This window comes from Fringilla coelebs (genome assembly GCF_963513975.1).
Source record: "Fringilla coelebs genome assembly, chromosome: 5".
In the NCBI taxonomy this organism is placed as follows: Eukaryota; Metazoa; Chordata; class Aves; order Passeriformes; family Fringillidae; genus Fringilla; species Fringilla coelebs.
In genome coordinates this window covers 71,127,261-71,154,937 of record NC_140033.1, presented here as the reverse complement: position 1 = coordinate 71,154,937, position 27,677 = coordinate 71,127,261, and positions in this window count along the sequence as shown.

Here is a 27,677-nt window from a genome sequence, read left to right as displayed (position 1 = left end):
GTAAATAGTAGTAGTACATTTGTAAACCAAACCCACTTTTAAGTTTGGTTTTTGGTTGGGTTTTTTTTTTACAAAGACAATCTCACAGCTCATTTGAGAGATTGATTTGGTCAATATTGTCACAATAGCAGTGTACTATGCTGGGACTAATGCTTATTGCAGCACTAAGATTATTTTAAGTGGAAGGGGACAAGTAATGAACTAAATACAATTCATTACAACCCATTTTACTGCATAGTAAAATGCAGAGAGAGCATCCAAAAGCTACAAAATCAGTTCTTTGACTAAAAAACAATAAACCCCCTATTAAGCTACCAGTTTAATCCAAAGCAATATTTTGACTATATCAAGCAGGGTGGCACAAAGTGGTTTTTGTTCAGCATTTGAACCAAAAATGCATTTTGAAAAATGTAGCCATGATGAAAGTGTAGAAAACACTTGGAGTATCTTCAGAGGTCGGGTGGGGGAGAGTTGGTGGGCAGAGACAGAGAGGGAAATCTGGTTTGTGTCAAATGAAACATTCCATACAGTTGAATAAGAAGCTGCTTCTTTGAGGACCAAGAAAATCAAAGCAAATTAAGATTTTGATTTGAAGTTCTCATGGTTACTTTGCTGTCACACAGGAACAGAGGTTCTAGAGGATACTGAGGTTTATGCCTCTGTTTTTCTAATCAGGTATGAATGCTCTCTTCTCACTTTCTTATCTAGACATAGATTACTACTAAATGCTGCTAAAACACGGACTTTTGCTTCTCCCAAGAATTCAATTTTGTTTTGTCTAATTAATTAAATATTTATTGTGGAAAGAGAACATATAATAAATGGAATACACTTGGCTTCCTCTTGCAGGGAAGCTCTGCCATTGACTCACTCAGTGAGTGCATAAAGGGGGATATTAAAATATTAAAGAGGGATGTCTTCTAGCAGGATGACCCACCACTAAAAGTCAGACATCCCATGAGTTAAAGCTGTAACTGATGGAAGTCCTCCCTTCGCTGGGTACTTCTGTCTCCAGGATAGTGACAAAACTGCTGCCACCCTAGGTTTCTTTCCCTGCCAAGATTAATTTCCAAGAGGTAGAAAAGGTGCACCATTTTCCTTCATGATTTAATTATTTCTTGTCCTTTCCCTCAGAAAAGACACCCTGATGTCAATAATCCTAATGGCAAGCTCATTAGTTACTTCAGAGAAGTCAGTGCTAATTTTCCTGGGAGCCATCAGAGGCAGATAAGTGACACACAGGAGGAGTGTTTTCTCCTCACAAAGTGCATGAGCAGAATATCCTGGATCCCCACAGCAATCAAGAATCTTTGTTTCCCTTGGAAAACCCTGACCATGACCACCCTGCACTGAAGACCAAGACTCTGCTCTCCTTTACCCACGGCTTTTATAACACACGAGATCCCCCAGCAGCCTGGGCAACCAGGAAAGGCCCTAGATCATGTCCCAGTTTGAAAGAGCCTGGGGAGGCAGCAGGAAATTACACACACATTAGCTGAAGCTGATTTTATAACAAAACAAGCTATTTGAACAGCTTGATTAATGGTGGCCAAGCAGGCTGCAGGAAAAGGAGCTCACGTCCCGCTGGCTGGCCGGGGTTCTCACGGGGGATGTCGGCCAGGGTACACACACAGGGGGAGAGCATTTCCTCAGAGACTCACAAAACATCACCCAAACTGCCCTGCAGACTCATGCCTCAGATGCAACAAACAGCTCCAGCAGTGGGGAAAAGAGAAAGAAGATATTTCTCCATCAGCTGGAAGCTGGCTGCAGCACAGGAAAGGGATCCGCACTAAGGCAGATAACTACTGGCATCAAAAAAAAAAAAGGCAAATAACCACTGGCATCAAAAAAAAGGCAAATAACCACTGGCATCAAAAAAAAGGCAGAGTAGCTGTTTGCAGTGGGGCTGCCATGCCATTAGTCTCACTGGAACGCCCTTCAAAGCAGCTGATGGCTGTTGGTGGCAGACAGAGCTGTGGAAAAGGTCAGCGTGTCAGCCCTTGATTATTTTAGTTCAGGAACACTCTATTATTCGTGGAGTATCTGTGACATATTCCTCTCTCTCACTCTCCCTCGTGGACAGAAACAAATGGGAAAACCACTTGAGAGCAAGGCAGAGGTGGTAGTACAGAAAAGGCACAAGCCTGCAAAGGGGATGGACAGAGGAGGAAAAAAGCACAGGGGAAAGAGGCACCAGGCTAACTGGCCTGCTTAAAACTACCAGGCAGAGGATGAAAGGTAGACTGAAATAGCTGAAGAAAGTGGGACAAACACCCTTTCATCTGATGGGTTAACTCCTGCTGCTCCTCACACACACGTGTTTGCCACAAAACACTTCTTTCTCTCTCCCCAGTTCTGTCCTCTGCCCCTGGTCTGAGTCTCAGGGGTGATGGAGACTCCCCAACCCTGGGGGATCCCCAAACCCAGCATGGAGAAGTGGAAATCTGTCTGCTTTAGCCCTCTCCAGCAGGGGATGGGCTGCTCCTGTGGGGCAGGACAGCTGAGCCCTGCTGTGCCCAGAACCTGCTGACCCCAGCTGGAGTGAGAGCAAGGCTCAAAATCAGCTTTACATTGCTCCCTCCTTGCTCCCTGCCATGCACCTGAATACCTCATCATGGCTGTAAAAACACATTTTTTAAACACTGAATGAGCATGCTCCTCCTCCAGTTGGGTTCTTTGCTGACCCTCTATGTTCCCTCCATTTCACATTGAAATCACCAATAATGGATTTTGGCTTTCTGGTGGCAACCTGGCTCAGCAGGCACAGACCAATTTTTCTTCTCTCCCTCTTAGTTCATCTTATTTCAGGCCTCACTAAGTGGGATTTCTCCTTGGATTTCAGAACCTCAGCCCAGTCTTCACACTCCACCAGCTACCCTTGTATTTCTAGTCTCAACCAATTCCCTGCCTATCAGGATGTTTTTCAGCTTTTTGCTCCATTTCATCCAAACAAGCACCTGCATAATTTGACAATTTCATTGCTGGCATTCACAGAGGTCAAACTTACTCACCTATTACAAGTTGTAACCTGAGAAACAGGATGACTTGACAGAACCTAACACAACCACTTCTCTTTAACACTTGCATTTTTTAATGACATCCAGACTCACCACTGCTTCACTCGGCTTCCATGGGCTTGGAATCAGCTCCTCCTGGAATGAAAGAAGTAACAACACCATCATTACAACTACAATCACCAAAAGAAGAAAATAAACTGCAGTTCCTTTGAAGCACTGCAAAGTTTTGGGCTGTTTGTGTATTTGTACAATATAATTAGTAGCCTGTATGCCCCAAATAATGTGTTACTGTCAGGAAAAAAGACAAGAGTTACAAAAGAGCTGCACCACAGAAATAAATAAAGCAAAGGCTCACATTACTCCAGTGATCACTGCATGTTCAACAGATTTTTTCAGTTTACCAGACACATTTGATCCGTCTTATAAATAAATCACTGAAATAATAAACAAGTGGCTTTTCTACTCCTAATAGGCTTTAAAAACCCACCCTTTCTTGCTGAAACAAAGTAATCTCTAAATGATGCTAATGGCATCCTTTTATTGATCTCCTGTGTTCACTTACCCTGCCATTTTTTTCTTCACATTTCTTATTGCAGAGAAATAATTGCCATCTCACCCAGCATGAGAATTGCTATTTTGTTTAAGTTCCTTTAAACAACAGCAGCCCTTTCACAGCTTCTCACTTTTCTAAAACTATTTGTCTTAACCCAGCGCCAGGCACCCTTGAAAAGGTTCATTTTGCCCCAAGATGTGCAAAAGAACTTTAGGAAACACCCACAGGCATGTAGGGCTTGATTTAAAGTCACATGAAACAGAGGATGCTTTCATTGTCTATCAAATATTTTCTACCTGAACTGTTCAAATGTCACTGTCTCTAAGCATTGTTCAACTTTTTAATTTCAAAGCTACCTTTCATTAAAAATACTAGAATAGGAAAAATGCATGTTTTGGTTTTGCTGTGGCTTTTGGTTTGTTTTTTTTTTTCATTTTGGATGTATAGCTTTAGATCTGTCCAAGCTGCCAAATAATTAAATTAATTGCCAGTAATAACAATAACAAATGGCTGCCCTAGACATGAAGTGAGCACAGGAACTATTTATTTACCAATTACAAGACTACATTTCCTGGCTCACAAGACCAGTGCAGCAGACATTCTGCAAGGGAAGATAATTTTCACTGTCAAACCGGGGGAAAAGTGATGAAAAACATTTTTATTTTCCAAATAATATAAAATTAAAGAAGTTTCAAGCAGATAGAAAGTATTCTGTTTCAGAACATTCTGAGTGTGAACACTGGGTTCTTTCTCACTTCATTCAAATCCCTTTTTTTCATTCTTACCACAGAGAAAAACAGAACAAAATCTCAGCTTCAAATGAGTGCTAACTTATGCCAGAAAAGTGATCCAAGCTTTGCAAAAGATCTCTCTGTCATTCAGGGAGAGTCCCAATCTTAAATTCTGACACCCTCACTTTAGTGATATTTGCCACAAGCCAGGAGAGTCTCTGTAGGGATGTGAACCTTGGTTTTTTTCTGGCATCTCCCTCCCTTTTCTCTGCTGGGGGCTCACATCTGCTGGGTTTGGGCCCAAGAAAGAGTGTCAGCCAAAAAGCTGTGTGGGCATGTCAGGTGGAGGTGGGAAAAGATAAAATTCATCCCATGGGCAACCCACAGGTACTGCTAAAAATGTAAATATGTCCATCTTGGCATAAAACCTCAAGGGAAGGTGACCACTCCATCTGTTTTACCAGCTTCAACTTATCCAGGAAATCACAGCTGAATGAGCAAATGAAGCCCAGTAGGAACACTCTGAGGTGAGTTTCATTTTGTGAGCTTTGCAGTCTAAGAGAGAAGACAAAACAATTTGCATCTGTGTTTTCATTTAGGACCGGGCCAGTTTATAAAGCAGAATTGAAGGCACATGGCATTCCCTGCTTGCTTTTCCCTTTCTCTCCCCCAGCCATAAGAGTTTTCAGGCTCTCCATTTGTTCTACTGCAATAAAATCCCCAAACAATTGCCAGGTCCAATGTGCTCCTTCTTTCTTTCATTAGTGCAGCAGCTGGTGCTCCCCTCTTAAAATTCCTTCCCTGTCAGCTGACAAGTGCTGTCCCATTTGAAGAATTCCTAATGTGACTTTCAGCTCCAGCCCTTGGCTGCTCTCAATCTCATTTTAAAGGCTTGGTGGGTCCACAAAAATGACAGAGATCCAAATGTTCTCAGATGATGCTCAGATCTGGAAATAAACATCAGTAGATTCCCTCTCCTGATGGGTGAAATGAAAACATGAATTTGGGAAAGAAAAGAAAAACCAACAGAGAAAACCAACAAAAGAGATGCCTGCTGTTTCTGGGATTTAGATGCTGACTTATCTCTCTTTTCCAGTAGAAACTCCATGTTGTTTCAAAAACAAAACTGCAATCAAACAAGCCCACAACAACTGCATATTTTTGTAGTATGTTTGAGATGCAGCAAAGGGCTCGAATTCATGCACACTTCTCAGCAGGTAAATAACAATACAAATAATAATAACACATGACAGCCTTTTTATACCTCTTGGAAGACAGAGCCATTGTCATCTCCTAGTCATAAGTGGCACTAGCTTAGATATTTTCCAAAGAGTTTATAGTTTGCTAGAAGGACTGATTGTTCAACATAGGCCATGCTTAACAGATGTCCAAAAGGAATGTGGAATAAAGGCAAAAAAAAAAGCACCAAAACCATTATAAAACTATTTTAAAAGGTATAAATCTATCAAACAGAGACAACCTACAAGTAACTCTTGTCACTTATTATAGATGTGGCTAAGGTAGATTATCCAAAATAGTAAATGGCATATCTTCTACTGTAATATCATTTTTAAGGTTAGAAATGAGCCTCTGGTAAGACTACAGAGCAAATTTGAACTTACTTTCTGCCAAGAAACTGAGGAGTGCTTTTCCTCCCTGCCCTCCTGGGAGGTGGAGCACTGTCACAGCTCACACTGCAGTTGAGAGGGCCACCATACATCAGAGAGCTTCAACCCACACACAGTAACTCCATTCCACTCCAGCAGGCTGCAGCATCTGCCCTCCTTGTCCCCCAGCCCAGCCTTTTCTGCCCTGGTGCTGATGCAGTGCCCCTGTGTGCCCTCTGTGCCCTCTGGGGTTGGTCAGTGCCCCTGGGCACTCCAGGGCTCGTTCCCTTCAATGCTGCTCACCTGTCCTGCACAGCTGGAGCCAATTCGGGGGGATGGATTGGGCACAGCCCACCCCAATCACCACTGACTCTGGGACTACAAGGCTCCTTTTTTTCCTTCTTTCTTTCTTTTAAATAAATGCTATGTCTACTATTTCTCTACAGAGCCCTTGCAGAAGAAATTGTAAACATGGTACAAGTATCTCTTCTGCAGCTTCCATTAACTCTGGAATGCATCCATGTACTGACCTTGATTCACTCTCTAAACTTCCATATCATTAAAATCTTTATATTTACATTTATAGAATATTGACAATATCAGTAACATACAAGAATAACCCTAAGGCCAAACACCAGGATATGAACAAAATCAACAGCTATACAATTCTACCAATAGCTATACAACTTTAACAATATCAATAATTATACAGCTATATAATTTCAAGTTATAATTCTCTTACAATGGTGTGCCCCATATCCCAGCTTGTCCTTGGCAGCTCTGTCCAGGTCCCAGCACCTTTCCCTAACTTCTTTCCTAACACTAAAAGTAGTACTTGCATCCATCTTAAAATCTTATGTCTTTGCCCATGGTAAAACACTACAAAGGGCACAGTCAGCAGTCTTAATGCCTTCTCTTTTCCACAAAGCTTTCCATGTGGATAAAACACTCTGTTCTTCACGTGATGAGTTATTTCCCATTATGTCCCTAGTAGCTCACCTGTACCCCAGGTGTCAAAATCTGTCTGGTCAGGACCAGGCAGCATCTCCCACTGCTCAGTGCTACACAGGGATCTGTGCCACACCCTACAGCCCAATCCCAAATCACATCAGGGCTCTGGCTGTGCCTCACCCTACAGCCCAATCCCACATCAGGGCTCCATCTCTGGCTGTGCCTCACCCTACAGCGCAATCCCACATCAGGACTCTGTCTCCAGCTGTACCTCACCCTACAGCCCAATCCCAAATCACATCAGGGCTCCATCTCTGGCTGTGCCTCACCCTACAGCCCAATCCCAAATCACATCAGGGCTCCATCTCTGGCTGTGCCTCACCCTACAGCCCAATCCCAAATCACATCAGGGCTCTGTCTCCAGCTGTACCTCACCCTACAGCCCAATCCCAAATCACATCAGGGCTCCATTTCTGGCTGTACCTCACCCTACAGCCCAATCCCACATCACATTGAGATCACCAGAGCACAGACCAAAGGAAGTTCTCAAACATCCTGACTCTGGCTCATGGGATTTCTGTCTGCAGCTTACTTTAGACATCTCAAAACCTGAGTTAGAACTTTCCTCAGCTCTACCCTGTTGCAGGAGTCAGCCTGTACTGATACACCCCTGCCTTGCCTTCCTAAGCACATGAATTCTGGCTCTTCCAGAGGTTCTCTGCAGAGTGTCTTTGTCCTGTCCAGGAGGAAACTTTTGGTAGTACCTTTTATTTTACTTCAGTCTTTTCACGCAGTGTAAAGGGACAAAACACTCTTCAGATGGTCTTTAAAAGCTGCTTCAGAGTATATTCAGATGGGATAAAAAGTCAGAGGATCCAAAATCACTATTGACCACGGGTTAACCCCAAACCCACTGAGACACACGGGCCAGCAGAATTCACTGACTCTGGTGAGCTTTGGTTCGGGTTCCACACACCCCTTTAATGATATTTCCTATTTCAAAGTATTACAGCTATTTCAGCAGATGCCCAGCATCTGTGGGCTTGATGGGGTGCTAATCCTATTACAAGGTGATGATTGGAAGCCTATAGCTGATACTTCCCGATGGTTTCAGGACTCTGAGACCACATATGCTCAAAGAGAGGAGAAGGAATGTTTGGAGAGCAGTTTGGGGGTGAGAGTTTCAGGAGGTATTTGTGGAGTTTTGAGAGTTTCCGCCTAGCCAGGGACCACAAACCCTACATACATTAAACAGCAGATATTCACAGAGCTCTTGGAAGCTTGGGAGACTTTACCCAGACCTGTTAATATTCCCACTGGAATGTGTCAGAGATCCCAACAGCTCTTGGCATGGTACACTTGGCGATCAGCCACTCACTAGGAAAGTGTGGAGACCTCGTATTCATTTTCCCAGCCTTTCTTCAGAGTGGAAGGTTCAGGTGGCTTCATTCCTTCCTCTCTGGCACTGGGGATGTGGGGATCCGTGGGGGCCACAGCAAGGATGTTGCTAATTTCCTGGTCCTGGTTAACTAGAATATGCTAATCATAATCCACGAGGACTTTCAAAAATTGCACAACTTCATAGCTCAAAATATTCCTAATAAAAGAGAGGAACAACCGCTAATCCCTGTTCCTGCAAGTTATTGTGAAATTTCACAAGATTTGATAACTGTCAGGGCTCCAGCTGCTGGAGTTTGGGCAAGAATCTCAGCTGCAGGCTGGACTCGGTGCCTGCCTCCAGGAGCAAGGGAAAGGTGTGAACTAGAGGATCAGGAAACATCCCAGTGTCAGCAAACCAGAATTCAAACATTTACAAACAGTGGCTCTTTGCAGCGTGGATGGCAGTGAGAAGTTTGTTTGCTCACACGTGCTCAGCCTTTTGCAATGCTCAAACACACAAGCCAGCAAAGGCAAAGTAAAACAAACACAATATTTGAGCAAGTTATCAGCAGCGTTGCTCTGTGTCTATCACTCTCCCTCCTCTTTCAACTTACCTGTATCAACAATGTTTCATCATTAGATGGTCACTCAAATACATCCTTATCTGGCAGGAAAAATACCCACACTGGGAACAGGGAAAAAGAACCTTTTCCAGTCAAGGAATTCCCACAATAACTCAGTAGGGTTCAGCTGAAGCTTGCTAGGAGCAGTTGTAAGGGCTTTGAAATTGGATGTGTGACAGTAGGGAAATGCTCAAATAAGTGAGAATCGTTTTCCACCACAGGTGTCCTTTACTGAAAGGGAAATTTTACTGCTGTCCTTTCACTGAGGTATCACACATCAGCTCTGGTGGTTGAACCAACACCATTTTTCTAAGGATATCTCTGAAATATTTCTCCATCCCATATTTTTGTAACCAAGACACAGAAAGAACACGTATATTCTTGAGTAAACAACAAAGCCAAGAAAAATAGTTTAAAAATCCTTTGAGTCTTGTGTCCTGTTGCCATATATATCAACTGGGAGAGATACCAGAAGTACCTTCCTCACTAGAGAGGGTGTTTGGTACAGAATAACCACAGGTACAAAGTTATGGTCATCAAAACTACACCAGAAACCACCTCTGATAATATTATCTTAGATCTGTTGTATGGGAGTGATATTTTTAAAGATAAGTGAGTAGTCATTCCTGGCAGGTACTATTGACCTTTGAGTCTTAGTAAACAGTATGATTTTTTTTCCCTGCTCAGATCCAGGGACATGTTTTGTTCTTTTGTTCATGGATTACCACACTGATGCTTGTTTCCTCAGATGGGAGCTGAGTTTTATAAGAATAGGTCTCAGTCTTGGGACTAAACACATTCATTCAGACCCCTGAAAATATTTAGTTTTGAGAAACACTATGGAATTATAAAGGTGTCTGTGCCACTACTCCTGTTGCAGAATCAGTCCCTTTGGGGATAGGCTGAAAGGAACAGCAAACTTTGTCCTGCTGCATTTTGCCAAAAATCCCACTTTTTATAAGTCTTAAAATGTTGTGGTCTAGAAAGCAGCTCTTCATTACTGGTGCATTGTAAAACATTTCGAGTTCTGCTTTTGCCAATAGGAGCCTTTTCAAGCTTCCATTACTGCTCACTGCTCACCAGTTGTTCCAAGATTGCTCAGGGCAGGGATTTTTCTGTTGCCATTGTGTTTTTTCCTCTTCTGTCATGCCAAGTCTCAAAACACCCTCCAGATTCATCAATATCTTAAATATCAAAGTACCTGGTAAAAACAGTTTCTGACTTAGCTGACAGAGAAATTAATGGAAGGTTTCCTGGCAGTTTCAGCAGGAGTGAGATCAGACTTCTCTGATGCATGAGAAACTGCCAACCTTTCAGGTAACATGTGGGCTCCATTTCTAATCAGATTTGTAGGGCACAAAGAAGGGCAGAACATTTCTTCACAGAACTTGACTACTGATTTGGACATTAGGAGGACAGACTGTACACCATTCTTCCAAGAATGCTGTAAAGGAAATGAAGTTTTATCCTTGATTTCCATCTCACCCCATCTGCTGAGGCTGAAGTCTCATGGTTAAGAGGTACAAGAGGCTGAAAGGGGATTTGCACTCAGCTTTTAGATTGCTGCTCCTCTGAGCAGTTTTAAAAGCCTCTTAGGACAGGACTGGAAGTGCCAGTGATGTTATCAACAGCAAATATGTTAAAACTAATGAAAAAAACCTGCTTAAGGCAAGTCTGACAGGAAAACAGATGAGCAAACCAATGAAAGCCTCATATTCTCTCCCCAGAGGGGTCTGAATCTGAATATATGGATTTTAGTTGCAAACTGTCATCTGCTCTTTGCTGGAGATGCACACTCATAGTGTGAGGGACTGAAAGTGTGCTGGTATTCCCCTGCAGCACAGCAAAGCAGGCTAAACCCTTGGTTTTCTCAGTGTGCATGGGGGGAAACTGGGGCAAAATATGTTGTCAGACCCTCTGCCTCCCAGACTTAGACTTGGTTAAATTTGCCTTGATGTAACCTCAGACTGCTGGGTTCAGCAGGTAAGAATCAAAGACCTTCCTGGAAATGGGAGCTGTTCACTTTTGTGGAGCCTCTGCTCATGAGATGCTTGCCAGTGAAGTTGTTACCCTTAAAGAGAAAAGGGGAGTGTGACAGGGAATAACAGACAATCCCTCCATTGCCAGGACTCACAGGTAAATAATTCCTGTACATTGTATTTTCAGTGCTACAAGCAAGAAGAAACTCATTTTGGTATCCAAACCACCTGGTGATAGCCAGCACACACCCAGAGAGGATTACAAGGACCCTTCAGGCAAAGCAACAACTTTCACTGCAGGAGAACTCACTCTGCCTGCCTCAGGCAACTTTGTCCTGGTTTGGAAGGAATGACTTTGAGATTCATGGCCAGGACAAATACATAAGAGAAAAATTTGCTCTGTTTTTAAGACATAACTATGTAGCTGCAAGTTTATAAAGACTATATATAGTGTGTGGACAGATGGATGGATGCATTTATTGTGATGAGTCGTACCACTGGGCCATGCTCTATGGAGCAAAGTAGAGCCTTGCAAACTTTTAACTATCATGAAGCAAAGCCACACAGTTATCCATTTGCATCCCTATTTGTCATGTATTCATAAAAGATACACCTCTCTGAGAGCATTTAGGTATTCCAAAAGGTGTGTTCCATCCAAAGGATCCCTCAAAATTTTATGTCCTTGGTGAACAAACTCTCCCCTAGTAGCTGCCATTTTCTACCAAGTTTTTGACATAAGAGAACAGCACCATTCAGGCTAACTTTGTCTGTAAGCACAGGGAGAGCTTGCCACAGCCATTCACAGCACTGGATAGTCAAGTGAGCATTTATTTGTTTGCACACAGGCATTTTATCTCCCTGTACCTCAAGCTCAATGGCTCCAGATTTGCCAGTTACAGTGCAGGGTTCTAATCCTGGGGTAAAAAAAAATATCTCAGCTCTGTGTTCCTGTAAACCAAGCTCTGTGTTCCTGTGTGTCCAAGCACAGCCTTTATGATGCTGGTGCAGTCCCAGTTCTGCAAAGAGCTCACACAAAGCATCCCTGAGATGTGCTCAGACAGAACAAACCCCACTGCTGGATAATTGAACAGTTGGGCTGAATCTTCCTCAGTAGACCAAGTCATTTCAAATGTTCAAATAACTTTGCAAATACAAGTTTTGCAGAAATGCTATTTTAATTTCCCATAGGTACTTAAAATTAATTTGCATGTACTTCTGGAAAACAAAATCCAATTGCTGCTTGGAAATCACAGGAAGCATTGAGGGCTGGAACAGAACAGTGCAAGCAGTGACTGAATTTACAATATATTTTCCAGAACTCTGTGTTCTTGCAAGCCAGTGAGAGACAAACATGAAGCTCAGGTATCAGTTAGGCTTCTTCAAATCCTGAAAGCAGAACTTAGTGAAAGGATACAGAAACTTCAATAACATTTGAACAAAACACAGAGCTCCAGGTTGGAAGTCAGGTTTTTAAAATGCTTCTGGCAGGGATCTTGAGTTGTATTTCGTGACAGCACCCAGTAGAGGAAAATCACATTCCTCACTGGGAGCATCTAGTTGTTATAACATGACATTACTGCAACAGGGTGGAATCTGATGACATTCTTTATCAGGCAGTACTTAGATAGAAAATGTCGATCTTACTACACATGCTGTGATCATTTCTAGAATCACTTGTGATCTACTAAACTTCTGCACACAAATTTAGAGTTTCTGGGACCAGCCCCCTAAGAAAGTAATTCCCAAGAGTCAGAGGTAGTGGCTACAGAGTGTAAGTGACTTCAGGAGCATGGGATGCATAACTGTGGTCACAGTTTTCCAGCCAGCCCCTTCATAAGAAATCTTATTTCAGTTTTATACTTTGATTCAGACAAAGAAAAAACAACACCTCACTAACACAAAGAAAAAAAGAGATGTTTCACCAGACCAAGAGGTACTTCCATGACTCTCAGCACAGAATTCTACTCTATTGTAGCATTCCATTTTTCATAACCACCCTCATTGCACTAGCATGTATGTCCCACACTCCATTTTTTCCTATGAGCAGGATTCAATCAGTTTTCCAGAATCAGTTTTCCAGACCAAACAGTCATCATTATGAGCTTAAAATTTCCTTCCCACAAATATTCTCTTTAGTTGCTTTCAGTGACCATTGCAGTCAATCCCTATAATTCCATTTACAACGTAAGTAAGGGAAATTTAATGAATATATGGCTTTATTCACTCCACACAAACCTCAGATAGAGCTGGAGTTAATTTTTAGCTGCAGAAGTCTAGTCTAGTAACTTTCTTTGCCAGCTATGAGAACATGAACTTCATAAAATCAGGCATACAACAGTTGTTACTCAAAAGTCAATTTTAACAACAGTTACCACAACACAGGGCCCATGAAAAACAGAGCTTTTGGATTTCTGTGACATGGAGAAATGCATGGAAGGACAGGATTTTAAAGTTCAAACCTCAAACAATGCCTTTATTCAAATCTGTGTTTGTGCCCCTGGAAAAATACCTGCAGGTTCTTTCTCCAAAGTATAAAACTCGTTTTTGCATAAAACACCTACATTTCACAAATATTATTTGTGAAATTATTTCCAAAATAATTTTATTATTGTGAATATTATTTCCAAAATGTTATTTCAGAAGTTTTAGCAGTTCCCCCATGAAGTCAGAGGTGAAATGTGTGATACCTGATTAATTGAAGCTACAGCCAACTCTTCTCTTTTTAACTGAAGTAAGTGAAGTACCAGCATCTTGAAAATAAAAGGACTTTTGATAAAAGTTTCCTACAATCCACAAGCCTAAACATTGTAGGTAAAATCTACATGGAATTTATTCCAGTGCATTGGGCATATGCTTTATGGCAAAACAAGCTTAAAGGTTGTCATTTAGTAGAGCTCTAGACAAGAAATTATTGGGATTTTAGAACAGCAAACCAGGACAGTTACATCTGCAAAGAGATGATTAAACCTCACCTGGTTGATATAAAATCCTGAGTGTCCAGAATGCTGCTAGGAACTGGGGCAAACTGATCACAAATGCTCTTTCACTACACATCATGGCTTCTAAACTGCTCTGTCCACCAGGGATAAAAGCCATCCAAATTGGACCTGAGGAGTAATTTGATAGTTGCTCTGAAATTTTAAAGAAAACTCTGAATAAATACTTGGCATCAAATCTGCTCCAGAAATACAGCCTTTTCTTTTTCCCTTTTTTTCCCCCATTTGTGTATTCTCCTAATCCTAGTAAATTTTCTTCTTTTCCCAGACAAATTGGCTGTTGCTATTTGGCCAGTACAAATTCCTCTGAGGTTGGATCAATATATTATGTCACACAACCTCATAAGATTCTGTTTCCTGACCTATTTGTCACTGCAAAGTACAAAACTGAGATTTTCCCTAAATTGTTGTAAGAATTATTGATTTTTCAAGGTGGATTCAATGGTTTGCTTGAAGACAGATCTCTCTCAGACCACTATTTAACACTTGGAGATTATGGTAATAAGTATTTCTGTTAGGATTCACTTTAGTTTAATCTGGAGTCTCAGATGAGAAAATCCAGATCTCCTTTTGCCTTGCTCCTAAACCTCTTCCCTATAAAAAAAGCCATTCAGCAAGGAAACTCTGCACTAAGAGCTGGGAAACACATTGTCAGGAGGGTTTGGGAGCATCTGGAAAACTCTACACCACTTATCTGACACTTTTCAGAAATGCTAAATACACCAAAAGAACAGGTGGTGCAAAGCAAGAGAGTATTAATGAAAAGGTTTGGACAGCATTCGTACCTCACCTGTGTCCTTAATCAATTTAAAATTTAACAGTGTGCAGTACAAATATTTAAACAGTGTAAATTAGCAGGATGTGTGTGCTGAGCTGCAGAGGTAGCACTGAAAACCAGCACCTGTTTTGAACCAAAACATCATGATGAGTTTTGTGCCTGGGTCCTAAACAGGTCAGTAAAAGTGAATTGAAAAAGTTATTCTGGAGAGCAAGGAGGTGGGCACTGAGGCTGCCATAAACACTGTTAGCCAGAAAAATAATAGGTAAAATGATGACAATAAATCCTCAATATATGATATGGACACAGAGGAGTTCCCATCATAACTGAAGCAAAGCTTACCCTGAGGGAGAAGTTTTGAGATGCCAAGCAGCATACATAAAAAATTAATTGTCTTGATCTTCCAGGTAGACTCCTGGACACTTCCACAGACTAACTAGTCCACTCAGGCTGAGAAATCACAGCTGAGGGAAAAAATCCTCTTGAAAATCCTCATAAATTGTATTTAATGGCCAAAAAAACCTGTGAAATTAGACTATGTTGACTTTCATTGGACAGAAGGAAAAGTATTTATACGATCTTCATTGCATTATAAAAGAAAAAAATTAAACTTGGACAGGGGAGCCAAATATATCAACATATATATTGTATGGTTTTTGTACAGATCCACTTAAGTGCTCCACTTCTGATTGTTCTGATTGTATAGATAATCACTCCCTTTTTTCATTTTAAACACTCACCAGCTGATAAAAACGACAGCAGGTTCTGCACTATGGATGTGCCACTCTCCACTGTTAACTTCACTGAATCTTCTCTTTTAATCCCATTTCATCCTCTCAGATGGAAATTAGGAAAGCACTCCCATCTCTGCCAGGATATTTACCCAGGCCTAAGCATTGCTTGTCCCACCACAGACGTCAGACTTTGCATTCCTTGAGCCTGGGTGCTGTGCAAATATCCTAATCACAGAGCTGAGAAGCAGATAAAAAGGCACTGAGAGTCCAAAAGCACTGAATTCACTCATGGGAGGGTAAGGAGAGATGGGCAGAAAAAATTCTGCAGCAGAACAAAAAAGCTGAAATCAAACTGTGCAGGTTAGGAACTACAAGCAAAAAGCTGCAGAACTTGGCTTCTTTAAAAAAAGGACATTTTCCCAGTTGGGACAGCAACACTGGTGAGCTTCACAAAGTGCTCTGAGGTCAGTAGAGGAACAGCACTGACAATTAATTACAATTATTATTGCAGCATGACAGCTGGCATTTCTAGCCTCCAATATCAGATGCATTTTTAAGAATCTGACCATGCAATAACACACAAAATAATTACTGAGCTACATCTCAGGAATCTGTTGGGTTCCTAAATATAGGTTTTTAGTTGCTATTCTCAGCATGTAAGATCCCCTCCCTAGGACATTCTTGAGCTCCCTTATCAAAACCCATCTTTTCATCCAGCCAGAAACTTCACCTCTTCTCTCTCATGCTGTAGTATCCATTATTTTACTTGTTGTGACTTTATTTCCATCCTCAGTCTCTGCTGTATGCATGTCAACTTATTACGGATCAAGAGGATCTCAAGGCACTTTAGACTGAACCAGAGACTGATGTGTAGAATTTTCATGAATTACAGGCTCTAAAGACCAAGTTATACAAAGGTTTCTGGACAACTAAATATTATTTGAGATTCTAAAGAATTCTGTCCCCTCAGCCAAAAGCAGATGTATCTACCACAACAAAATTCATTTTGGTGATAAATTTGCCTTGTTGTAACCTCAGACTGCTGGGTTCAGCAGGTAAGAATCAAAGACCTTCCTGAAAATGGGAGCTGTTCACTTTTGTGGAGCCTCTGCTCATGAGATGTTTTCCAGTAAATTTGTTACCCTTAAAGAGAAAAGGGGAGTGTGACAGGAAATAACAGACAATCCCTCCATTGCCAGGACTCACAGGTAAATAATTCCTGTACATTGGACCTGCTCAGGGTATTTTCAGTGCTACAAGCGAGAAGAAACTCATTTTGATATCCAAATTTGACACTTTAATAATTGTACAAAAGCACACAGACACCACTACACACACTTGACCAATATGCACCAGTTTGGAAATTTTGCATAAACACAAAGCCTCACATAGCAAGCTACTGGAAGAACTGAAATACTGATATGATGAAATGTGTGGCTTCCACATGTTGCATGAGGCAAAGCAATTTTGATTAATTCTTCCAATTTTATGAACAAAGAATTCCACATTTCAACATCAGTTGAGACCACAGGACAAAAGAAAATGATACCACTGCATTTCCTCTGAAAATGCTCTTCAAACACATTTCACAGAAAGGCAAACCTTACAATATTTCACATGGAATTTATGATGTTTTATTCCTTACCATTGACTTGTCCTTCTTTTTTAAAGGAAAGGCTAAAAAAAGAATAAGTCTGAAATAGAAATTAGTAGGGAAAGAGAAAATGAAAAATCCCTTTATCTTTAGGCTTTTTTTTTCTTGAAAAAAGAAAAAGAAAAAGAGATTTCCTCCCTCCCATCTCAGTCTTCCAAATCATTTTTGAAAGGTGTTTAGGAGCGACACAAAATGTTTGTTTTGATATTTCTGATGGGAAAAAGACCACAATCTTTTTCTCTGATAGACACTCTGGGCTGCCATTTAGGAGTAAATGGTTTTCCCATCAGCTACAGTTACCTGTGATTACATTACAACCTTCAATTCCTCACGTGTTTTAGACCTGCCATATAACCAACTTCTTTACCTACCTAAACTTCTGCTGTGCCATTTTCAGGATGAATGTCACCCACACAGGTTGCAGGAAGAGGAACTCTTCTTCCTCAGTGGGTGTGTGAGCAGCTTGAAGGTTCAGACCATGTGTTTCTTCATGGCTTTCAGCTCATCATGTTCAATTCATGGCCAAAGAATAAAACATTTTTAGTAGCACCAGAAATTAATCATGAAAGGGCCTGATGGGCTCTGGTGATCTGTGTGCTTTGCCATTCTCAGGAGAGAAGGTCTGGAAGAGTTTGTCTAATATTGGGAAATGGCTGTAACTAATAGCTTGGCTGTAACTCACCACATGGACATTCTTACTGCACAGCAAACCTGCCTCCACGCTATTCAATTTATTCTATATGTTCAAAACTAGCATGAGATAAAATGTAAGCCAAGCATCTATGTGAAATTTATTGCAAAATAATGATTCTGAGCTGTGATCGTACCTTGACTTATTTCTAAAATCATTTCCTCCAAGGACAAGCCTTAAAACGAGATCCATCCCTATATTTTCCAGCTGAGACCAAGCCAAGCCAGCTGCAGACCCATAAAAAAAGGGAATTGTGCCTCAAAAGCCCTTTAGGCTCCACTGCTAAAAATGCCAGTGATTGACCTGATTCTGCTGCCCCTCTCTCCCCAGATCCTGATTGTCAGATTGAGATGGAGACAATACAAAGCAACACTCCATCTTCAGAAGGCTTCAAACTGTTTTTATTACAGCATGCATGCTTTTTGTACATTTTAACAAAACTCAGAAGTTTACACTTCACTCATTGGTCAGGAAAGACAAACAAAGTGCTGATTGGAACAGGCAGTTGCAGGTTTCTCTCCTTTATCCTTCTTCCTTTCTTGGTTTCTGTGGCAATGACCTGGGTAGGAAATTCTTTCAGGGGTAAACGTGGATCCTCTTATCAAACATGGGTCCTCTGATCAAACTTGTCTCTGGCTCACAGGGGTCCCTGTAAAAGCCCTTCCACACCTCTTTCCAAGGGCTGCCTGTCTCAGGACAGCATCCTGGGTTTTTTGTAAAACAGACAAGTGGGACCACTGCATTTTTCTTGAGTACAGCTCTGGGTGTGTGGGAAAAGGTGTTGTTTTAAAAATCAAGGGTTCCAGATAACTCACCACTCTTGGCAATATTCATTGTAACTTCTTATGCTTAAGAAATAATTTTGATGCCATGCCTCATTATCCATGTACCAGAACATCTCTTTTCCTGGCAGCATTTTAGAAAAAAAAAGGAATTTAAAAAAAGACAAACAAACCAAACCCAACTCCTAACAAAGACCTCTGATAACTTCAGTGACACAGCATGTTCTCATAAATAATTCTCTCTTCATACAACATCCCAATGACTGTGCACAGACCTGGCATCTCTATTTTCTCCTTTTTAAGTCACACTGACCACAAGGCACCAACGTGTTCAGCTGTAATTAGAGGAAATGCTGAGGTCCAATAGCCATGACACCTCACAGGACTACAGGAAACTCATCTGTTCTCTGCTTCACAAGTTGTCAGAACTTTTCACAACATAAGAGCAGCACAGAAAAAGTTCATCCAAGAACATGTCCTTGATGTGTGTTTGATGCTCTTTACTGGTACTGCTTTTTCATGGCCACCTGGAACGTTTCTGGTTTTTAACAAATCCAATTTTCGCAACAGAAATAACATTTTTAACTTCTAAATTCACATAAACACACATGGCTATTGCATATCTATAAATTTTAAAAATAAAAACATCTTGATCATGATGAAGAAAGTTTTCTCTCAGAGTGCAGTGAGGCGGCTCTTGCAAATTAAAACAAGTGTCTTGCCAGCATTAAAGAAAACATTTAGTTCTCATGCTACCCTAAAATGAACCCTATCTAGTGAAAATCCAGGTCATAGCAGCTCATGGGCCAAACTCACTCTTCCAAATATGATTTAAACCAAGTAACCTTCATATCTTATTCACAGCAGCTCATTAGTCCTCACTGTGTTATGTTTCAAAGTTTTGCAACCACAATAATAACACCAGCAAAAACCAACTAAACTATTATTAATTAACAAAATAGCAACCCAGGAGGCAACCAAAACCATTGTAGAGAGGTATATCATAAAAACAAAGCTTCATAAGTGCATGCAAATATTTACTTGAGCTTATTTCATTTTCAGAAACCATAATTATTTTAATTCTTGCACTGTACTACAAAGCATGAATCATGGCTGAGATCTTCTCATCTCCAAACTTTTTACCCCAATGCCTTGTCCAGGCAGTGCTAACTTGAATATCTTCTGAGATATTAGGGAATGTCTTAGAAGAAACACAACACACTTTATCTTCCCAGCTTGTTAAGGAGTTTTTATCATTCAAGTCCATCTTTTCCTTCAATCCACCACCCAAAGTGCTGCTGCAGCTAAATATGGGATTTTTGTTTCTGAGTTCTGGGATTCAAACTCAGCTGAGAGGAAGGTGTGCTTTCTGTACCCTTAACTCTTAGCAGAATTTAGGAGTGTCAGGTTTTGGCTTCTCTGTTGAGCTTGGGTGCTGTGTTCAGATTCTTGGTGTCAACCACTGATTATTCACTCCAAAGGATCCACCATTCTCCTCTAGTGTTTTTCCTTTCCCTTCTCCATTCCCCATAAAGAAACATAAACAAAAACTCAGGGTAGCTATCCCCTCAGGTATTTCTCACTGGCTTCACAAAGATAAGAGCCAATGCAAATTTCCCTCCTTCCCCCATTGAGCATCTCAGTTTTCTTTCATTTTTTGATCAGCAGCAGAATAGTTAAGGTTGGCATTTAAAAGAGATATTTGCATTTATTCCAGATGACATGTTTTCTTCATTTTCATGCCAACTGACTCTCACCACCTTCATTTGCATGTAGATGTGAACACTTCTGTAATTTTTTTCAAAGTTTTTCTTCTGATAAAATTGCTAGAGACTCTCAGCTAGGGAGGTGGGGAAAAAAGACAAAAGGAGAATATAGAAGGCAAAACAGCAATTAATGTAAGAAATCAAATCTCAGTAATCTCAAATATTTTTCATTTTCAAAGGAAAATGTCAGATATCACTTATATCTGTTTCACTTCCTTTTTTCCCTCTAAATAAACTTGCAGACAATGGATGACTGTGGCATGGCCTGCCATATCCATCATCCTTAGGACTGGGTCAGGAACAGACCTGAGACCATATCCTGAGTTCCTTTCCAGTTCTGGGAGAATTCCCACCACAAATCAGAGGCTGCATCCTCAGCTCACGTTGCACTCATCTGTTCCCAACACAAAAGGTCTTGTTTGCTTGGCAGACTATTTCCTCTTTATCCAAAGCCATAATCTTCAGGTATAAATGAAATCCCAGTAATTTCCACAGTGACAAAAACATGGGCTTAGAAATTTCCCTGAAGAAACAATCAGAAGAAAGGAACCCAGTTAGGGGAAGGAGGAGATGCCAGTTTTGGAAACATCCTGTGTTTTGCAATTGATTTTGCTTATTACAAGATCACAAAGAGTCCCAGCCCTGCTGGGTTTTCTCTGGTGTTGCCCAAATCACTGCAGAACACAAAGACAGGCTTTGCCCAGGGAACTCACAGGAAAAGCAAAGAAGACTGAGTGTCAGTCCTGCCCTCAGTGAATATATTCACTGTTTTAAACCCTCTGCTGTGTTTCTGCAGCCTTTCATAGCTCAAAGTTTGCCTTCCTCTTTCTGAAGTTACAAAGTCCCCCAAAGCTTTAAAGCCACTGTCAGGTTTTTTTCCAAAAACTTCAAGCAAAAGAAAAAAAAAGATCAGAAAAAGCAACAGCAGGTGTCTTACTCATGATGTGTGACTTGTTCCTTTGTTGAGACAAAAAGTATCTCAGATTCTCCTCATTGCCAACACATTACAGTGCTCAGGTTTGACATTCATCTTGGCCAGGTAAGCCATCTAAAAAAACATTCCCTGTGGGGAAAAAGAGAAAAAACAAACCCCAAACCAACCCAACAAGAAAGCACAACAAGAGCAACAACAAAAACCCACTAAAAATTTCCATAAAACAGTAAGAATATTAAAGAAGCAATTCTTCCTGTTGTAAAATACTGTTTCAAGGCAGAAAGCAAGGATCAGAGGGGTGGAGCACCAGTCCTGGGAAGAGGGAGAGGGAGAGGGAGAGGGAGAGGGAGAGGGAGAGGGAGAGGGAGAGGGAGAGGAATTTTTCAACCCAAACTATTCTATGGCTTTTCATCCAGGCGTTTCTTTCTGTGACACTTTGACAGCAGATTGATGGCTAATTAAGTTTGTAGCCTTTAGGTAGCTCCTCTGAGGTTTTATCAATCCCTTCCCAAGAAATTACAGGCATCTTGCATATTCTAATCTGGTGAATCTTTCTGGCTTTCTTTCTTTCCAGCAGTTGTGCTTTTCAACCACAGATAGAGGAGGAAAAAAAAAAAAGATAAACAACAAACCAAGAGTAGAGGACTGGAATTGTTTGATATACAGCTTCTCATGAGAGATGTCTGGATCTATAATTTATATTTATTTTTTGAAAATGTACTACCCAAATTTACAGAGTGACTGCCATAACCAACAGCGCGTATGACAGAGCCACCAGGCAAATCTTTAAACTTTGCCTGCTAAAATGAGAATAAACATAATTTAAACTTAGAAATCCACAGGGACTCGGCTCTTTTCCTATTTTAGCCTTAGCAAGCTGGAATTCTCCTCTGAGCCTCCTGGCTTTACAGGAGAGCTGCTGCCCTTAGCTGTGACACGCACAAGGACAGGCTGCTGCTGTACAGCTGTCTGTCCAGTTTCGGTCTCCTACCGACCGAGCGCGGATTTCAGCCGGCAGAGGCGCAGGTGGGCCCGCAAACAGCGCATCCTCACCTGGGGAAGGACGGATGCTCCCCAGGATGGGATGAAGCAGCTGGAGCCGCTCGGTCCCCGGGACACGGAGCGGAGCGCCCGGGAGCGGCGGGGCCCGGCTGCCCTCTCGTGGGGCCGCCCGGAACACGGCACCCCGACCGTGGAAAACCGGCTGAAACTGCGAGCAAAACACGGGGAACTGCTCGGTGGTTGTCCCGAAGGTGCGCAAAAACAGCGCTCCAAAAGGGCTGGGTTTATCCTGCCCGCCGGGGCTCACGGGGAGCGATGCTGCGGGACCAGGGCGGCTCCACTGAAATGAAATGCAGAATTGGTTTGGTAGCAGGGTCAGCAGGGTGGAGGCTCACCTGTCTTCCCAACACTACCATGCAAACTGTGTATGCAATGTATTATAAATTAAATCAGCTGGAAAACAGCCAGGATATTATACCTGCACACACCTGTGTGCCAGCAGGAAAAATTGGATTTTTTTCCCCCAGCAGCAGGGATGAGGATAGGCGTGCTGAGAGGAGGCAGCATCCCCAGAGTAAATCAGTTTGAAAGCAGCCCGGATCTTATACATGCACCCACCAAGCACACCCGTGTGCCAGCAGGAAAAATTGGTTTTTCTTCCCCCAGCAGCAGGGATAAGCACAGGTGTGCTGCAAGTGTCCCTACGGTGACATGCCTCAGCAAAAACCTAACCCTGGGCAGGCTAAATCCCAGAGACCATGCCTGCAAATTTCCCTTGGAATCAAAAGATCTGTTCCAGACATTCAGCACTGAGGATCTGCAGGGGAAACTGAGCTTTCCAAAATAAGAAATGAGGGCATGGTGACTGTGAGTTATGACTGGCAACCACAGAGCTCGAAGCTCAATGGACAGGATCAGAATGCTTCTGTCTTTATCAATCCATTGGTTCTCAAAAACTCAGTGTCTTAACTCCCATGTGATCCAAGGCCACCCTGTTGGTGTCCACAGGAACGCTTGTTAAGGCACGGAATTGCTTGATTTCACCAAAGCACATCAGATGAATTAGAGCAGAAAAGCCCTTCTGAGCAAGCTGGAGGCTCAACAAGAGTATATGGTTTGCAAATACTGTGCTGGCTTTCTGCTGTTCCTTTAGAGCACATGATGCTTTCTCTTGATTTAATTATTTCCTCACAGAATCACTTGAACTGAACCCAACAAAAGGGGGACAGGGTCTGTGTGGTCAGCAAACCTCCAGCACATCCCATCCCATGTCACAGTGCTGCAAAGGCCACCCTGAAAAAGAAAAAACAGTCCCTTTTTCAAGGCATCAGGGAAGCAGTTTGACCCTGGCTTGCTCACAAAAGGTGGATCTGGATTATGAGACTACCCATGTCCGTGTGATTGTGTGAAGAGATTGGGAATGACAGTTCCACCTCTTGGAATCTCTCACACCCCAGCACCTCTCAGTTAAAAGCTGCCCAGCACCAAAGTGTCACATGATATTTGGGGGTAATTTTCCTGCACACTTTCTGCTGTGAAGCTGTGAGGAAGGGGAAAAATTAGAAACATCCTTCTGCAGCAGCGTTCCAGGGGTGTTGAGGATGCTGAAGGACCTGAACTGCAGGGCAGATTTTCCACCTGGTTGTCCCAGCTATCAACTCACCCTTTGCACATTTTTGGTGGTGTGCAGCCAACAGTGCATGCCTACATTGTACATCACATTTCAACCCTCCCAAGCCTACCTTGCTCATTATTGAATTCACAGAAGCCACAGGATGGTTTCGCAGCACCAAAGCAGCAGCAATATCTGTCCTGGAACCTGGAACTGCTCCTCCTTTTTTCACTTCCCTGTTTTCACTTTTCTCTTTGGAATCACAGTAAAATAGATCTGTTCAAACCTTTCACCCTTCCTGTTTAAACCTTCATATGATTTTTTCTGGCATCACATTTGTGGGAACAGGAGTCCTTCCACAACCCTGCCTTAAATTCACCTAGTGCTTATTAAAAATCCCACTCTTGTGAGGTGTAAATAACATCTTGCCCCAGCAAAAAGATGTTTGACAAGAGAAAATTATGTAATTAGGATTAGGTCTGCATGTGGCTTGGTCCAAGAGCAGCCTCAGGAGAATTAACTCTGGTTCTGTGTTTGACACATCCCTGGAGGGGAACGACTACAGGGTTTCTGTCAGCCTGGGGGAAAGGGATGGAAGGGGGTAGGACTTGCATGGGGCTGCCTTCTGTCACCACTGCAATCTGCCTCTGGCCAGACAAACTCTGGGAAAAGGTTTTGGAGGAGCAGGCTGGCTGCAGGGAGGTGGAGCTGGCTGTCAGAAAGCACGAGGCAGCGCTGCACAGAACACCCCTGATGCCTTGTGCTGCTCATCCAGCAGCAAGTGACATCTGCTCCTGTCATTATGGGCTAATTCACAGATTCTGGGCGCTCTCTAATTGTGAAATTGGCTTCAGTAAGTGAGAGCCCCTGTGTGTGCACACTACTGGGTGCAAAGGAGAGGGTTTTGATATTGTAGAAATTAAGTGAGGTTATTGGTGCCTGCATAAGCATGGGCTGGGTACTCAGATAACACTAAATCCTGGATGTGCTCAGTTACCAATCCCATCTCCTGTTTCACAGGAATTACATTTGCTCAGTGCATCCCTTCTGTTTCCTCCATGCTCCAGTTGCATGATGCTGGGACAGATGTTTAAGAAGCTGGGAGGATGTCTATTATGTTTATCAGCATTTTATTTAGATCAGATCTCAAATCGTGGGGGAATACGACAATTTATTCACTTTTGTGAACATTTAATGGCTTATGGTCATGCTCAAAAATCAGAGTTCCACTGTTGCTATCCCTTATTTACCCAGTTCTCAATATACCAGTGAAAGTCTTGTAATCTTATTTTTTTTTCCTTAGAATCACAGTTTCTGAAAACAAGTAATTACTTAATGATGTTGTATTCACTTAGTGCAAGGTTAGGTTTCAAACCTTTGTGCTTGTAGACAGGGGGTTGAAAAATGAGACTTGAGGGAATTTCAAAGGCTGTATAAAAATACCCTCAAAATTCAAAGAGGCAAAAGCATTTATGATTATTGTGGTTTTAGTTTTTTTAAGTCTTAAAGCTGAGCACGAAAGCACCTCTGCAAAAAGAAATAAAGTGCTAAAAATTACAGATGATAACAGGAGGATCATGAATAAGATTTTAATTCTACATAACATCAAATTATGAATAATTAAATTATTATTAATTATAGTAATTATTAATAAAATCCATATAGAATTATTATGGACTGGATAGAAACACTTTCCAAAACTATGTTTCTCACAACTCCATTTTGCACACAAAGCCCCCCAACCCCTCCCAGGCTGGAACTGCAAACTTGGTGCTCTTGCACTTTCCCCACGGGAGTTGTGCTCTTATCCAGGATTTTCTGTGGGATATTTTCCCTCTCTGAAGGCACCACAGCTCCCAGACTGCTATCCTGCCATCTCCAACCAGAGATACTGATGGATGAAGGCTGATTAATGGGGCCTGGAGCAGCAAATATAAGCAGTCATAAAAAAAAGTCTTAAGTAGTGCCCTGAAACAATCAACAGCTTTGAGCTGTTTAACCAGCTGACCTAAGATAAACCGTGGATTTCAGGATGACTTGACAAAAAAAAAAAGGTTTTTTGGGTTTTTTTTTTCTCCTTGGCAAAAGTGATGCATTTCCACAGAAAATATCAATTTTGCTGTAACCACAAATGTCTGTCAAATCATTGCAACGGCAAAGTTTCCAACCAGCTCTAATCATTAGTCACTTGAAAATGTACACTGAAACAAAGGACGTTTCGGTGTACATCTGCAGCCAATCAAGAGATTAATTTGAAACAAAAGAAGTCCGTATACAGTTGGAAAAACAAAAAAAACAGCCAAAGTGAGCAGCTGCCAAGAATGCAACCTCGAGAGAGCATCTGAACGACACCAAGATATGCTGTTCCACACTGATCCCGGAGAACCTCGCTGGATTGGGATGGATTTCTGCCCTGTGCCACTCTTTAGCACAGCTCTGCAATGTTTAGGGCTACCCCAACATGTGACCATCCAATTCCATTCACCCTATTCTATTCTTCTGGGGTTTTGACAAAGCAAGGTTCTACTCCTTATATGAATTCTGAAGAATAAAACAAAGGAAAAGGGGGAGAAGGGGAGGAAGGAAAGGAAAAGGGGGGGGAAAGGAAAGGAAAAGGGGGGAGGAAAAGAGGGGGGAAAGAGGAAAGGAAAAGGGGGGAAAGGGAAAGAATTGGGAAAAGGAAAAGAAGGAAAAGGGGGAAAAGGGGAAAGGAAGGAAAGGAAAGGAAATTTCAAGGAAAGGAAAGTTCAAGGAAATTTCAGGGAAAGGGAAAGGGAAAGGAAAAGGGAGGGGAGGAAAGGGAAAAGGGAAAAGGGAAAAGAAAAGGAAAAGGAAAAGGAAAAGGAAAAGGAAAAGGAAAAGGAAAAGGAAAAGGAAAAGGAAAAGGAAAAGGAAAAGGAAAAAAAGGAAAAGGAAAAAAAGGAAAAGGAAAAAAAGGAAAAGGAAAAAAAGGAAAAGGAAAAAAAGGAAAAGGAAAAGAAAGGACCACTTGAGTAACTTTTATGGTTCTCAAGGATAATTCAGGTGCACACTGTAAGTGGCACCACCTCAAAGTCCTTTTAATGACAGCCTTTTATTGAAGAGCTACATTCAGCATCCTAAAACATTAGTTCTGAAAATGTAAATGGCTTTCAAAAAAAGAGCCCATTGTTTGGAAAAAAAACCAAATAACGTTAAATATCCCTCCTGGGAGTTCAAAATTTCTTCCTTGTCCCTGTTGTTCTAGTAAAACAGAGATCTGCTTAATTAATAACTAAAACAATTGGCAGCCTCTTTGCTTTCTCTAATTTACCAATGATACCAAAACCAATGTGAGAATTTCAACCAGCCTATTTAGGAAGAAGGAGGATGAGAATATGTGAAATATTCATCTAAAAGCTGCTGCAGCACCCCAGGTAGTATATATTTCAAAACTCAGCAGACACTGCACACAGGGAGGTCTGTAAGAGTTTGAAGTATGGACATGCAGTGAACATCCATCTACAAGAGCCTGGCAATAATTTATTTATGCCCTGAGAAAAATATTGGACATGTAGGTGCTGTCAGAAATGGAGACTGAACATCAGAATTGATGTTATTTTCCAGAAGAAAACCATCATTCTAGCAGGCAAAAACAAAGCCTCAAAGATAAAGTAGCTTCTAACACAGATCCCAAGCCCTGCAAGATGATACTGAAAGATGTGGCTCCTGCTGAAATGGGAATTGTCCCTGCCAGCCCAGGGATGGGATGGCAGTGCAATGCATACTCTGGGATGTTTGGTGGGGCAACACAATTTCACTGCCTGGAATGAGGACAGTGCCTCACAGGAGCATTTTAAATTTCAGTTTCCTGACCTGATTGTTGCCATGTTAACTCTGAGAGCTAATCCAAACTTGTCCTTCTG